Raw genomic sequence first — 16,861 nt, 5'->3', positions numbered from 1 at the left:
TTTGTAATCAGGCAAGTGTATGAAGCGCAAATCGGCTCCCTATTGGATGTGATCCGGGACGGGGGAGGGGAGCAGAGTGAACCTGAGTTTGGATACTCGAATGGCTTCATGGTGAGCACGTGGGAAAAGGAAGAAATATTAACAGATTGGACAACAGAATTTGCCCTTGTCATCTGCGCTTATTGAGGACGATGGGTCTGAAAAAAAACCTGCATCCACAGCCTTGCCAGAATAGGAAATCGGAGAGTCGGGAAAACTCCTGGTGGACCGGTAGTGTTTTGGGCCAGTTACTGTGAGCTAAGGAATAAACTCACACATAAAAGCACAAGAAGGCTCAAACTGTAAACGTTACATCTAAGTATATATCTGTAGTTATTTAAGGGTTAAACAAGTGGCCCCATCCTGGTGATACAGCCCCAGTTTACAGACTGTAATTGAGACTCGAACAGTGGATAGAGACATGATGAAGCTGAAGTTAGCTTAATTTCCTTTCACCTTAAACGATGTATCAGTTATGTTCAGACACCTGTACGTGCATAACTTCAGTGCATGGAATCCTTACAGGTGAGATATAAATAGATCGTGAACATGTTTCATGCCTGCCATGGCCATATGCTTTAGCCTAGGATGATTAGGTTTAGGTGTATAAGATTGCTGTGTTGTTTTTCCTTGTCTTCACACATCAGCTGTATGATTTAACTTTCATGTCATCTTCATTTGGGTCTGCCCACTGTGGCAGTAACCTGTGTTTGGCTTCAATAATTATCAGATTTTAAGCTTGTACATCTCTAAATTTGTAGGTTTAACACTGTACATCCCAGCTGTCTGATTTTAAATTAGTTTTGTCATCTTCTCTGGGCAGAAGTGGTGTAAAGAAGTGGTATAAAGTATTATGCCTGCTCAGTTTCATGGATATGTACCTCTAACCCTCAGTGAAAAGATATCCTGTTCAAAAAATTTAATTACAGATGATTTTTTTAAGTCCTACTTCAACTTTTACTTGAGTACTTTTTCACTAGATTACTAGTACTTTTACTTAAGTAAGGGACTTGTGTACTGCTGCCATCTCTGCCAACTTGCTCAAAGAATGCTGAAAAGATACAGAAAATGGAACCCCTAACAACTGCACAAGATCTGGTAGACCAACAAAACTGTCACCATCAGATAAACAGCACTTAAAGCTTTCATTTTTGCAAGAGAGGAGCAAATCAACCACTCCTGCTACAGATCTGAGAAAATCCACAGATGTTTCCATCCATCCTTCCACTGTGAAAAGACAATTCAACACTGTTACTGAGAAAAGGTAATAGACAAAAAAGAAGAACATTGTGAAATAAAAGAAAGAAGCTTCTGAGACAGAACTGCAGAGGTGTGGAAAATATCCCTGTTTTCTCTTGACACTGAAAAATCAGTAACTTGTACATTATGGACATTTTGACTGAAAATTAAACAAATGAAAAATGGTCTCTGACTTTTGCACAGTATGGAATAAAAAAACAAAGTTTTGCCATTTGCAAGTCCCTCAGTACAGATACTGAAGCACGTACAAGACTCCACTACTGCTACTTACTATGAATAGAACTTTCATTTTAACTTTGCTGCTTAATTATTAAGCTCCTAAGATCCAGTAAAAGGCATTTAAACAAATTGCTGGACCAAATCTGAGGTCTGCCTCATGCACTTTCTATGGACAGCCCTATTTACTCTGCCTCTGTGGTCTGAGTGGCTATCAGAATACAGGATCAATTCTTGATCACTGTGTAAATAGCAGTACTGCTCCTGCTTACTGACTATTCCTGACAATCACAGCTACTTCTGTAGGTCACCATTGTTGGACTACTTTGAAAGAATGTTTTGTGTGAGCACAGGGGAGGGAAGTATGTGTGTGTGTCTATGTGTGTGTGTGTGTGTGTGTGTGTGTGTGTGTGTTTGTTAGCACATGCATACTGATACAGGCTTCAAAAGAAGCACACATTCTGCCTTCTAACAGCAGAGTGCTACTCTAGCTGCATGGTGTCATCTCTCCCAGACAGGTGCTGTTTCCCTGATCAGGAACAGCAGGGTCTCTGAGTCTGCATGGGTGTGGGTGGGATTAGGATTGGCCTGCCCTCACAGCAACCATCCTTCTCATTGTAGATCTGACTCAGGCTAACTTTAGAGAGCCTGATCCTCCTCAGAGAATGAGATTACACTGGAGGTGTTGGGCTGTCTCACTGCAGTGCTGCTGCTCTAATACTGTTCAGTTCAAAGACACAAGACATTTATTTATTTATGAATTCACTCCTCCATTTACATCAGCCATTCAATCTTGCGCATAATGAATGATGTGAAATGGCAGTTAATGGTTAAATTCTATTCATTTTTCACAATTTCTGTATAATTAAATGGTTAAGCTGTAAACAGTCATTCAGAGTGGTTTGATGTAAAATCCTCAGTTCTAGAGAAACTTACTGAATTGTTCACAGTGGTTGTGATAAGAACCAGACATCTGAAGAGTTTAATGCCTCTAAAAGCTCCCTCACAGGAAGTTATTACATGGAATGGTTATGAATTTGCTGCCTGATGACAGAGACATTGTTTTGCAATAGTTTTGAGATAAGATTCTGGTGTGAAACTTTAAAACTTAATTTTTTTTTAAAAAAGGTATAGGTACATGCAGAGCATTGTAAGGCAAAAATAGTACCCAAAGACATCTTAATCTTTTCTGAATTACCACTATTTTACTGATCTACAGCAATGGGGAACCCTCAGGGCCTTCAAGGCCTTCAGAGAAGTCCTGATGAGTTCTGTTTATTTTTATTTAATAGAAGCATTGTGCTTGTTGTATTTATGCTCCACAAGTATTGTAGTAATGCTCTTATTTCATTAAGTTGGTTGAAAATAAAAGTGATACATTCTTTAAGAAAAGCCCAATGTAAAATTATTCAATCAAGCTTTTTTTGAGGAGTGAGATCTCCCATTGGTTAGGACTTCAGTGGTTCAGGAGCTAATGTCAAATGTCTCAGATTAGCCAATAACATAATATACAACCGTGTGTTAATTTACAATGGGTGGGACCAATTTTATGAGAAATATCATTACTCTAGACTTTCAGGAAGTAACTGACTGTGAAGATGAGATGTAGTCCAGCAGAGACAGCACTATTCCAGGGCTCTTTACTAAAGAATCACTGTAAAACTGCAACATACAAGCATCTTACAAACTTTAAATAAAACAAGGAATTCTTCAAATGTCCTTCTTCAAAAAGCATGAATCACCATTAGCTTAGTGCTAACATATTACTAGGATCACATAAAGACTCCAGCAGAAATGAGCATTATGGTGGCCGTGTTCTTTTCCTCAATTTTGACCAAGTTTTGACATTTATGGACCAAATTATTAACCAGTGACACAGTCCCGTCCGAATGACTTTACTGCTCAGTGATTGATTTATGCAGAAATTTAGAAAAACTTATGGTGGAATTCCACTTTAAGTGCATAACAGTGAAGTTTCACACATTTTCTACTCCTCCATAATTTCTTTGTTGTTGACAAAATGTTGTTTGTGCGTCTCCTGATGCCATTACGCTTTCGAATAGATATGACACTATGAAGTGTAGATATATTTAGCTGTTATTTTTGTGCAATATAATCTTGCCAGTGGCTCTGAGTGAGTGCTTGACAAAACAATCTCACACTTAAATCTCCTGAGTAAACAGCTTTTTATCATAGAGACTACAGAGCTAGAATTCAGTAGATCTCACATACAGAGAGAGAGAAAGAGGGGAAATGATGCAAGGTTTTCGAGGTTGAGATGACATTTGTTCCAGTCAGTTATGATTTCTTAGAAATGAGGCCCCTCCCTCTGCAAGCTGTGTTTGTGTTGTGGACAGCAGGAGCACGTGTTCGGTGGTGTACCGACTGCCCTCAGCCAGCGCATGAGCACAGTGCCTCTGTTTATCATAGATACACCCCCTCTCTCTCTCTCTCTCTCTCTCTCTTTCTCTCCATGGCGTGGCTCCAAACCGAGCACTGGCTGCTGAAAGTACAGCTGCTTTAGGAAATGCTGTAGTCAGCAGGACAGGTCCAGCCTTCTTTTACCACGAGCTTCACGTCTCCCACTATCCCTGTGCTGCCTTGCACATATCTGGCCTCCAGCCAACACAAAACACTATACAAGGTGGGCTCAAATCAACAGTGGCCCACCGAATGTGAGCGCACACACTGTTGACATATGAGGATACAGTCTATTTTAGGAAGCACTTGTTGTGTTCAAGGATCAGGCCATGCAAACAGCTGGCAGCTTTTAAAGGGTGGGACGCCATATAAGGTGAGAGGGAGGAAGGTTTGGACAGCGGTTACAGTAACCAAGTACTAAAGTTTAGAACCTGCTGTTTACTCACTTTTGCATGACAACCCTTATGAAAAATGTTTACGCAAGTGTGTTATTAATATACTTATTTTAAACTAAAAATAAGTGAGTATGCTTTCTGTTTACTTTTTATGTTCTTATCAGACATATAATAAACAAAATAATACTTGGCTTATATTGACAAGTATATAGAAAAGTTTAAGTATATGTGGCCTTTAGTTGTACTTAATCTTTTGATCAAGATACACTTAGGAAAAGTATAATGAAATATTCTTGTCTTATACATAAAGTTTAAGTAAACTTGGCTTGGTTGTTGAGTTCTTATATTTTGGCATCCAATACAATATTTGTTTTGAAAATGTTTATTTATAAAGAAAACAAATATGTTCTTAATCCTGAGAATGTCTCGTGAATTTTAGATGTGCAGTCCACTGGCAATGTTTAAATTAGTCACCTTGAGGTCTACTTAAAATACAGTTAAATCTATATCTAAGGTATAAAAATAATACCTAAAGTGTAAAAATAACTTATAAGTAGTAAACTATAAATATTGTTATGTTCACTTAATGAAAATGTATAAGTATACTTGTACACCATTAATCTAGTTGTTTACTGAGAGTATACTTAAAAATACACATTCATAAATTAAAATGGGACATAAGCATTATGGCAGAGGTGGAGCTGCTGCGACCACGGCCCCAGACACACGTGTGAGGTGCTCCTCTCCCTGATCAGGGACAGCTGAGGCCAATCAGGGGAGGAGCATGGACACTTTAAAAGACTGGCTGTCTCCAGCACAGAGGGCAGAGAGAGGTCCACTGCTGGAGTGAGCCTAGTTTAAAGAGACAGCAAAAAAGGACCTTGAAAGAAGTGAGACAAGTTTAGTTTGGTTTATGTTTTTGTTCACTCGTGTAAACAAAGAACTATTTAACTAAGTGTATCGCTGCTGTCGGAAGAAAACCTTGTTTCTACATTTTTGTTGTTTTTCAGTTTTTGACATAATTTGAAAATGCCTGTTGATCTTTATATAGTATGTAAATATCATCATGAAAGGACCAAAAGAAATGGCCCAAAAAGACTTGGAAAAAAGTCTGGTTCTATTGACTTACATTAAAAGTAAAGTAGGTTTTCCCTTCTCCTGAAAGTTATCATTTTGGAAATATGAGGTTTTCTTCCGATAACAGCGATATATAAATTGTGGTATATATCAAAATGTGCTTTCATAAACTAAAAGTGGGCTACATGTTTAAAAGTATAAAACTAGTACCTATAGGTTCTTATAAGACTTGTCAACTTTTCTTGGTGGTGACGCTTTAACTTTGATGTCAACTAGACGCTTAGCACGTGATGATGACAATAACAACATATAAATATAAAAGCATACTAAAAAGTATACTACTAGTAAAATTATACTACTAGTACATTGATATTGGTGTACTTACCACATACAGTATACTTGGGAAATATACTTTATTCTTTAGTTTATAAAAGTACAATTTCAAGTATACTTTACATGGAAGTAGTAAATGTTGATTACACAACCAGTTTACATCTAGGTTTTATTTTGTACTCCAACTATACTGTGAACTATACTGTAAGTGAAGGTATAGGTACTAGTTTTAGACTGCTAGTCCACTTTTTAGCTTATGAAATTTATACTGTTATTTTACTATTTATATAAAACTAGTCCACTTTTGTGAAAGTACACTTTAAGTATTCCGTAGAGTAGAGCATGACATGCCTTTTCCAATGTGTCTTGGCATTGCTTGCCCTCAGAAAACAAAAGAAACGGATCCCGAAATCACCAGGCTACTAACCTGCTGTCTTCTCGGAGGCATCCGTGTTGTTAGTCTCATAGTCATGTGATCAGCGACAAGCCGACTTCAAGCGTCATTGCCGAGCAGTAAAGTTGACAAGTCAACTAGTCGACTAATCTATGTAACCCCTGCTCTAAACTATACAAAAAGTTAACTTACAGGTTTATGATAAGTTTACTAGTTATATAGTTCTATCCCACTTTTTAATTTATGAAAGTGCAACTTATAAAGAATAATTAAAAGTACAGGCCTCAAGTTTATATGTATATATAAGTATATGTACATACAATTATGTGTATAAGTACAAGTCAAGGCCAAGTATAATTAAGCTTTTCTGTATTCTTGTCAGTATAAGCCAAATACACTTAAGAATATTTTTGTGTAGTGTATCTCTGATAAGTACATAAAAATTAAACTGAAAGCATACTCGCTTATTTTTTAGTTTAAAATATGTATACTAAAAACTTGAATAACTTCTTTTTTGTATGGTATCCCCACAAACCCACTCATAAAAAAATGTTGGAAATATGTCAATGAGAGGGCATCAAGCTAAAATGATCCTGTCCATGTTTTACCCACATCACCCTGGTATCCTTTCTTCATCATCCCTGCGGTATTTTTATGATGCGTGTTTTCATGAACATGCAAAAAGGCTCTGCCTTGCAATATTGTTGTTTGCACTCACTGACAAAACATGCAAATATTGCATGATGTATATCTGGAGAAGAAAGCATTATGATAGCATTAGAAGCTGGAATGTATTGGTAAGCCTGAAGAGAGCTAAATATTTTGTGTACACTCAGAAAAAAAGGTATGAAACTGTCACTGGGGCAGTACCCCTCTTGTCACTGGGGTGGTACCCTCAAGAGTACATCTCAGTATCTTTAGTCAGGGAACATAACTGTACCATAATCCACTGAAATTATATTTTCTATGTATTGACTCCACACACGTGTCGTCACCAGGCTTTTTATTTTATTGTTCTGTTTTAAAACATTTGGTTATGAAAAGGTATAAATGTGTATTTTTCACCTGGGAAAAACGTATCTAAGGTGCATAGTTGGACCTTAAAACCACTGTTGTACCTTTGAGGGGACATTTACATTGTTTGTACCTTGATGAATGAAAAATGTACCTGCACAGTACCTTTATTTCTAACAGTGTAGCTGCTACTCCATGTTAGTACAAAAATAGTATGTACACGTATTATAGCCTTGTTATTTAGTTGTGTTTTATATTTAATGAATATATTCTGTTGAATTAGAAAAAAAATGTTAAAAGTATTAAGTATTAAAATATTAGAATAAAAAAGGATTGTATTATGATGTATTCAAACCAAAGACATTAATATAGAGATTAAAACATATATATTCAATTTTTAATAACTTAAAAACTTTATTAAAAGATGTCGTCCTGTGTTTTCATGTCACTTCTGAAACACAGAGAGTTTTAGTCTATAGTTGGAGTCTGATTTTAGCCACACCCCTGCATTTTAGAGCAGGAAGTGAGACTGCATCCCTGTCCCTCATGACCACATGATGAGCAGTTTAGATCCCATTGTTTTGAAGTAAATGCATCCCAAAAGTCTGAAAATCAGTGTGTAACATTAAAGCTGCAGTAGGTAACCTGTATAAAAACTTTTTGTCATATTTGCTAAAACTGTCACATGTCCTGACAGTAGTATAAGACAGATAATGTGAAAAATGTCAGGCTCCTCTGGCACCATCTAGCGCTAGTGTCATTTGCAAAAATCCACCACGCCCGAATCAAAGCAACCAGTCAGAGCCAGGAGGATTGTCTGACAGAGTGTCACATGCTGCGGCAGCCTCCCTCCCGCTCCTGTCTCAAGAAAAAAAAGGAAACGCAAACACAATAGACCCTTTTCACATGAAACGGAAGTGCGTAAACACTGGGTAAAACAAATTCCTGTTGCCTTACGGACAATTACACCTGTTCCTGTCACTTCAGTTCACCACAGAAAGGTGTGTCACTTTGTCTTTGTCATAGTTGCCAAGATTGAAAATCGAGGATGTGTCCAGAAATGTGGGAGAACTAAACACACAACAATGTGGGAGTCCAAACTACATATAGGATATAAATGCTTCATGGAAAAATTCCTCAAAATGTCAGCTAACATGTACAGAGTGATAAAACAGTGGATGGGTAAAAATAACTATGATGAAAACGCTACAGTAGCCATGTTAGCTGGAGATGTTTAAACAGCTTACTAACAAAAAACTAGCAGGAAAAAAGCTGAAGGTGCACGCATACCAGCCGGAGGGGGCGTGCCAGGTCATCGTGGTCCATAGTGCCACTGTAGACATTTTCCACAACCACCAGCTTCAGTGAATGAACACCTGATTTCTCAGATGCTGGTAGTTTTGAGGGAGAAAATGAAAACTTTTCCTCTGAAAGTGGCTGCAGCACCAACTTTAAAGTGCAAACTGCACTCAGTGAAATGCTGACACAGAGGTTATGACAAAGTTTATTCCTTCATCAATTCTAACTGAATAAACCCATTTTCCTTTGCTCATCATCAGCTGAGAAGTTACTGAAATTGAGATAAGTCTGTTTTTGCTTCCAGCTCGAACAGCTGAGTAAGCTGTACGTGCTCTACTCGTCATCATTGTTATTGAAGGTGCTTTAGCAGAAGCAGCGTTACCCTGCAATGACTACTTCCAGCAGAAAAAGTATGGAATTATGAAAAGGGCCTATGGCAGATAAACAACCAAGCAAGTAGAAAACTGCCCATCCCTTCTTTGCCAACAACAGCGTACTCATTAAAGACAAGTAAAGAGATAAGGACAAATGAAGAAAAGCAAGGAAAAAAGAAAGAAAAAAGGAGTGGAGGGAGCTATGGGACCTGAAAGGCCTTCAAATCTGATGCTGAGTTTGCCACATTTCTGCTTGACAGGTAATTACCCCTGCTTGATACGTTTTATGTAATTTACAAAAAAAAAAAAAACAACAACACTACAACAGTAATGGTTACAGTAACACTTTGTACACTCTAAAAACGTGTTAAAAACCAACGCATTCTGTCTTGAACTAGACACATCAGTTGGAAATAAAACATTTTAAAGTTATTTTTACCCCAATATATGTTGAAAATTTCTGTGCCCACTTATGGATAACACATTTTGTGTTACTTTTAACACAGAATATCTTAAATCAGAAAAAAAATGACACAAAAAGTGTTAAAACGGGCAACACAAGTAAGTATGTTATTATTTAACACATCACTTTGGTGTGGTGCATATCTTATATTACTGTGATGTTGCACTCAGTCTACGTTAGCCTGTTTCTGATGGTAAGGCTACTGGTCAGCATTGTTTTATATGAAAGTTGCTAAAACATCCTTGTGAAGCGCCCAGGCAGTTGTATCGGTGTGGTGTTTGTCCTGATATTTATGTGTGCCTGTGTGTTCACAGCTAATTGTTCTCATAAGCCACTATTTACGACAGTTTCTCTTATTAAACAACATCTAAGCACTGAAGTAAGTGTATGCTAGTTGCCATGGTAGCTAGCCTGCTTGTGCACGGTGGCCTCCTATGCATGAAGTGGCTTTGGAGGCAGGGCTGTAGTGCAGAGAGGGAGGTGGAGGGACTGGAGGTTGTATTCATTCAAATTTTCAAGTTAAGTCCACTAGCTTCTCAATTCTACATACTGCAGTTTTAAGAATTGTCACTACCAAAACATATTTTCTGCAATTAAGTAAACATTTTTTTGTATTTTATGTGTGTACAAATGTTCCAAGCTGTGTTTGTTAGTTATGTACAGGCTAGCACTCATAAGTTATGCTCAAATTTAGCTAAAGTTGTCACTACTGAAATATTTGGTAAAGTTTTGGACCAATTATTATTGTTTAGGTAGTGACAAAATGAAATGCTCAATCATTTATTTGAATAAAATAAACATAATTAAGGTACAGAGTCATTAAAAACAAAAGGATTTTAGTCTAAGGTCCAAGACAGTTAAAAGTCCGAAATGTGTTTTTAACTCTGACTTTGTTAATTTCGCTTAATGATCCTTCTATATTAATTTAGTGTGGAAACAGGCAAAGGTTTGATGTTAATGATGAACATTGAAATAATATATTTAAACTTGAACACGATTTTAACAAAAGCGTTTTGTTAGATGTGGACTCTCTTTTTATGGCATAATTAAAAAATGTGTTGCATTTCTCTTGGCAACTCTATAACTCAGTAATCTTCAACAAACAACTAACCTAAAAAAGAATGTTGTCACAGAGATGCATTCCTGAATAAGAGACCTCTGTCTTTGATAATTAATTTGACATTCTTTCAGAGATTCACCATGACTTGTGTTGAATGTATGCCTTCATCAGGGTGCCATGTGCCTTTTTTTTTCCTTTTTTTTGTGCACATGATGCCCTGATAAAGGCTTGTTTGGTGTTTAACCAGGCGAATAGAAATGGTACATGTTGTACATGACTGTTGGTACATGTTGTTTTGCACAGTGCTCCAAAGCAATTCAGGGAATTCAATGAAACCAGAGATAAATGTTTGATTATGAAAACTTGATTCTTTTACCTTCCCAGAACAGGACAGTTTATTTTGATGTTTTTGTTACCAGTTAATACTGTCATTTTTTTCATTGTTAACAGGTATGTACTCAAGGTCCAGAGGGTACAGGTTGATCACAAGCCTACCCAATCAGATGAGAAGAAATATAAGCTGCACTTTTAAATAATTGAAATTTGATTTGTTTCCTGTAAGTGTAAGTCATTGCATTGAAGACAACTGGAATCATGGCTATCTTGCGTACTGACAGATCGCAAGCCCTGCCATTTGTTCCTAGCTGTCCAGTCACTGCTTTGCATTGCTATCTGCTGTTACCTTGTTCAACCTTTCAGTTCTTTAGCAGTGCCGCAGTGTTTCCCGTGAACATCTTTTGAATTTAAAGCTTCATAATAAAAAGTCTGAAGATGTGCCTGGGTGACTTGAGACCTGATACCCCGACATATTAAACCGTGCTGTTTTCTACCCATTATAATAAAAAACAACTTTCTAAAACATTGTTGTCAGTAGTCTACAAATGTCATAAAAGTTTTTTTTTTTTTAACTAACTTAAATAGGCTATGTCAAAATGTCAAAGTAAATGATCCCGTGCATCAAGTCATCACAGGTAAGATGTAAATGATCCATAAACATTGTTCATGTTCATCATAGCAGTATACTTTAGTTTTGGATGCTTGGCAGTGCAGCTTTCTAAGTTTGCATAAAATTGTTATTTTTCCTCAACTTTGTTGTGTAAGTTAGACCAGGGATTCCCAATCCCAGCCCTGGGGACCCCACACCTTGTTGGTTGGTAATAAGCCTTAAGTGTTCCCATTGATATTTATTTTTTTGCTGTTTTTTCTCAAACTGGCCCAACACACATTTTGCTTAGGCCCCTGGTTCTAATAGATGGACTGAGGTAAACTGAGCTTACTGGACATTTTCTCAACATAAACCTCATTATGTTGAAGTGTACATTAAACAGATAACTAGGCCTGTTTGCTATGATAATAACCTCTGGTAAATAATTATGGGCTTTTTGTTATATTATGGAGCAACTTCCGTTAGTAAACAGTAAAATTAGTATGGCCTATGTATGTATGAACATATCCTTATAAATACAAATACAAGTGCCTAGTCTAATAGCTATTAACTTTTTAATTGTAAAGTCTATGTACAGCCTATATAAAAGAAATGAAATTAACCTGAAAGAGTTATTTTTCACATGATTGACACCCCAGATGTTATGAAGAAAAAAAATGACTCGAAAAGGGGGTCCATCTCTACTAGAAGGCTGGCCCTGATTAGTCAGAAGCATTGCTTAAGCCATTTATAATTCAAAATCTATCCCTAGAACAGGTTAGGTGTGCAGCATTAGTTGCCATGGTCATGTATCCCTGGAAAAAGTGGGCCACTGTTGTGAGACAGAAAGTCCAGGGTTAGGTCACACTAAGCTCAAAGTCAACTGGCTAAGCTAGAAATGCTGCTTTCTGACACAGACTCCTGCTTGTGCCTGTAAAGGAAACCTCATAACACATGACTGGTTAACCCTTTGGCTCTTACAATGTTATAATGTTTATAAACAACGAACATTTCATTAGAAATTCTCAAGCAGTATATATGTTATCAATTTGTATATTGATATTCTTAGAACTCAAGTGATTTGATTTGGAGTGACCCCTCTGACCTGAGTATTTCATCATTCAGCTCTGGCTCCTCCCATGTCCAGGCTTTTTTTCTCCATAGCCACAGGCTATACTTGCGTTATAAATGAAACTAGCTAACACTGGCATGGAGTGATAAAGAAAGAACAAGAGAATCTGCTGACTAGAGTAGCCAGAGAGAAGACCTGTATAATATGATATAGTTCATTGGAAGTGTAGTTCATTTGTTGCAGTACTAAAACCAAGCATGTACAGTATGTATGGCACTGGCTCAAAAATGGAGGATCTGATTCAGATCAGTAACAGCACCACTCCCTCCCCCCACACACACGTAGACACACATCCACACGTATGCTTACATACATTGCACAGCTGCATTCATGTGACACGTGTGTGTGTGTGTGTGTGTTTGTGTGTGTGTATTTTTTAAATAACTGGGGGCAAATTTGCTTTTTCACACAAAATACAACTCAAAGAGACAAAAGATTCCTTGTATTAGGTTTACACGTGGCAGCATTTGGTTACAGTAATACAAACTCAGTGGGAAATGCATGTGGAGTGCATGTGTTTAAGTGTGCGAGCCATATGTAGTAAATCTCAACCATGGCAGCTTTGCGGTAATCATCTATTTGTTTATTTATTTTTGTGGGTGTGTTTAGTTACAAGTTACTTGAGCACTTTCTTTGTTTTTTTGCTGAATCTCACTTGAATGTTTACCCTCCTCTATACCACCCATACTACACTACTACCATGAAACGGTCACATTCTTAGATTACATAACTTCCAGGAAGTTCCAGAAGAAAGCTGAAGAGGCAAATGATTCCTTATAGAGGCTGGATTTTGGACTGGGTTTTAGAAGAGGCAGCATACAGTTACACTAATACATTACCATTCAAAAGTTTGGAATCACCGATCCAAAAGTTTGGAATCAACATTTTCAACAATGTAAAGCCGGTTTCAGATCAATGAATATAAAATGAATTATGCTAACTGTGTGCACCTTCATAGCTTTTAGATCATTAGTAGTGTGTTAGGAAGCTTTCAGTAAAATATTATCTGTGTCAATAATGTTGAACAAAGCTGTAAATAATTATTAAATGACCAAAAAAGCAAGTTATAATAAATTTAACATCCAGAATACTTCATATTTGAAAAGTGATCAAATCTTGAGGTACAAAACTTGACAAAATATTGTAAATTAATAATTAAATCCTTAAAATATTGAAGAAAAAACAACTTTTCTTTCAAAGATAAAAGGTTTAAGTACTGTTTATCTGGTGGTGACAGACTTGGTGGTCTACCAGCTCTTTCACAGTTGTTAGGAGTCCTATTTTCTCTGTATTTTTAATCATTTTCTGAACTCCAGATAGAAATACAAGAAGAGCCAAAAGAAGTAAACCCTAAATCTGGCTTCCATAAGGAATGATTTGCCTCTTCAGCCCTATTCTGGAACTTCTCTGAAGTTATGTAATCTAGAAACGTGACCAGTTGTAGTATACGTGGTATACGTGTGGGTATTCATTCAAGGGCAAAAACATATCTGGAGTTTGAATGGAAAACAAAGAGTAGGCTCAAATGTCTGTAATCAGTAAAACAAATACAATAAATAATAAAATCCATATATATATATATACACACACACACACACACATATATATATATATATATATATATATATATATATATATACATATATATATATATATATATATATATATATATATATATATATATATATATATGCATGCCTGTTTTTGTATGTTTCAGAGTCAAACAGGGCAGATTTCTCTCATAGCGGCTTCCAAGTAATAGTACTTTTTTGTGTGTGTGGTTATGTTTGGTAATAGTGTGAACACGTCATTTGAGCACTCTCTTTGTCTTTTGTTCAGTCACACATTTTTCTGCCCTAATAACCACACGCATGTACACTACTAGTAAGAAACCGTCACGTTTGCAGATTACATAATTTCAAGGAAGCTCCAGAAGGCCATGGTTAATACATGTGGAGGCATTTCCAAACTGCACGTCACGCTCGCTCTCTCTACATGAGGCCTCATGCCTTAAGAGTGTGCTCTATTAGAGCCCTGCCCCCACTGCATGTGCATAAGAGAACTCTCAAAGTTATATGGTGCTTGAAGCGTGACTCCAGTGGTTAGTTGAGGAAACACACTCCTGAACCACTCCCTGATCTAACAGCCCAGTGTCTGGGTTTATTTTGAACCTACATGAACTCTGTTTAGCTCCACCCTATCGCACTGGGAGACCCTCCAGCATAGCCTAGTGTCAGAAATGTGGGCTTGCACCATTCACATTTGTCTTGCTGCTTCAACCCCCAACCAAAACTTGCGGCTTTTGCTTTTCCATTTACATATTTAATGTGCAAAACTCAGAGACCACCCTTTATTTACTTAATTTTCCAGTCAAAACGGCCATTAGAGGGTTCATTTTCCTTGCATTCTACATTTTCCCTGAAATCTATGTATAACGTTTGTGTGGTTTTATTTATCTAAAACACCCATCATTCATTTTTGCATGAACCTTTTTCCCTAAAATTAATAAATAAACAGGCTATTTTTGTTTCTGTGTCTTGAAGATTTATTTATGTAAATGAGTTCTGTTTCGATTGGCTGCCCTGTGTTGTGTCTCATTCAAAAAGCAGTGCAGGCTGAAACACATTTAACACTTCAGTAAAAGGGCAGAGATAAACTACACACTTAAAAAAGATGGTTCTTCAAGGTTTTTTTCATAAAGAAAATGGTTCTATATAGAACCATGAACACTCAAAGAACCCTTTGCATGCTTAAAGGGCTCTTTGAATTGTAAAATGGTTCTTCAGACTGATGGACAATGTGCAGATGGTTCTATATAGAACATTTTAAAAAGGGTTTTATAGCACCAAAAAGGGTTCTTCTATTGTTACAAGCTTGATATCATAATAATAGAATGACTCTATTATACTATATACTGATACTGTATAGAAGCCTAAAAGGTTCTGTATAGAACCATCTACAACACATTCTCCATCAATCTGAAGAAGAACCATTTAATTATGCAAAGGGTTCTTTGAGTGTTCATGGTTCTATATAGAGCCATTTTCTTTACTAAAGATCCCTTGAACCATCTTTTTAAAGAGTGTACTGTAGGCTGAATAGGAGAATATATGTCAATGTATTGAGGTTCATGATATCACAAAATCAGTGAATTCAAAATGAGCTGTTTTTGCAGCTAAGTTTCCATATATGGGTGGTGAGTGAATAGTATGTTTTGAAACTTCAAACTCTTATTAAAAAAAAAAAAACAAGATTAGTTTTTTCATGACATGAGTACAAGTTATTCATTTTTTAGTGCCAGAAAAAAATAGAAAGCATATATATTAACAGAAAGTTAAACACAACTTTCAACAGTTAAATATATTATCAATTTTTTCAGCTTTTATTGTATCCACTTTTTACATTTATTGCAGCTCCCATTCTTTTCGGGAGATTTTCAGTTTTTCAAAGAAATTTGCAGAGATATTTTTTCCAACATCCAAAGTTCAGTCTTAGAAGTTGGTTGCATTTTCTGTTTTTCACAGTCCAAATAATTCAAACACCTTCGATGATGTTAAGGCCTAGGCTCTTGGGTGGCTGTTCTCATGGGGCCAGGCATGGTCTTCTAATGAAAATACACTTCTGGGGACAAATTGTTAAACTTTTAATTGCTGTAATTGTGTTCTGCTGTGAAGCGTACGGCCCTTTTAAACCCCACTCCAAATCCCTCCTGTCAGTGTTCTTTTAACATTCCAAGTAATCGATAACACAAGCAAAACAAGCTACCTAGTGAAACGCCATCGTTAGCTTACATCATTCTTCAAAATAAATCCTACAGTAACGTGAGCGCCAGTCAGTTCAGGGTTTTTTTTAGCTCCCTCTTCTCGAATAAATGTACATTACTAGTTCTTCATTATTCAACCATGCCATCATGTCTCCACATTCACAATATACTGCCAATCAGACCTGAGGGAGGGTCACTGGTTTTACTCTCTCTGCTAAGTAACATCAGTCGACAAAAGCTGAAGCTAAACACAGGATTTTGGCTAAAAGCTCACCAAAATACACATTAGGTCTTATTCAACATCTATATACAAAATGAAACAGTTAGTAGTTACAGAGTTTATCTACAGTATCAATTTGTGTGTTAGCTAGTTCACTTTTGGTTAACGTGAGGTAAAGAAAAGGGGCTAGGCTAACACTTACATTAGCTAGCTAGCTAACAAGCCAACTGACAAACCAAGAATTTGAAGAAATTTCACTTTATAGTGAGAATGTGAATGAGCGATAGAGACAGAAATAATGTTATTGAGAGCTCCCTCTATTCGTTGTTTTCATATTTCTCTTGAGTATTTGGAAAAAAAGACACCAGTACTTTAAGTTAATGTCAGTAAAAAGGTCATATAGTTAAAATTAATAATGAATTTAACTGAACTTAACCAAGAAAATATAATATTTGTCACTATGACCATGAAGTTGT

Source organism: Colossoma macropomum, unplaced genomic scaffold (assembly GCF_904425465.1).
Source record: "Colossoma macropomum unplaced genomic scaffold, Colossoma_macropomum, whole genome shotgun sequence".
Lineage (NCBI taxonomy): Eukaryota > Metazoa > Chordata > Actinopteri > Characiformes > Serrasalmidae > Colossoma > Colossoma macropomum.
The sequence above is the reverse complement of the archived record's forward strand: the minus strand, read 5'-3'. Positions refer to the sequence as shown.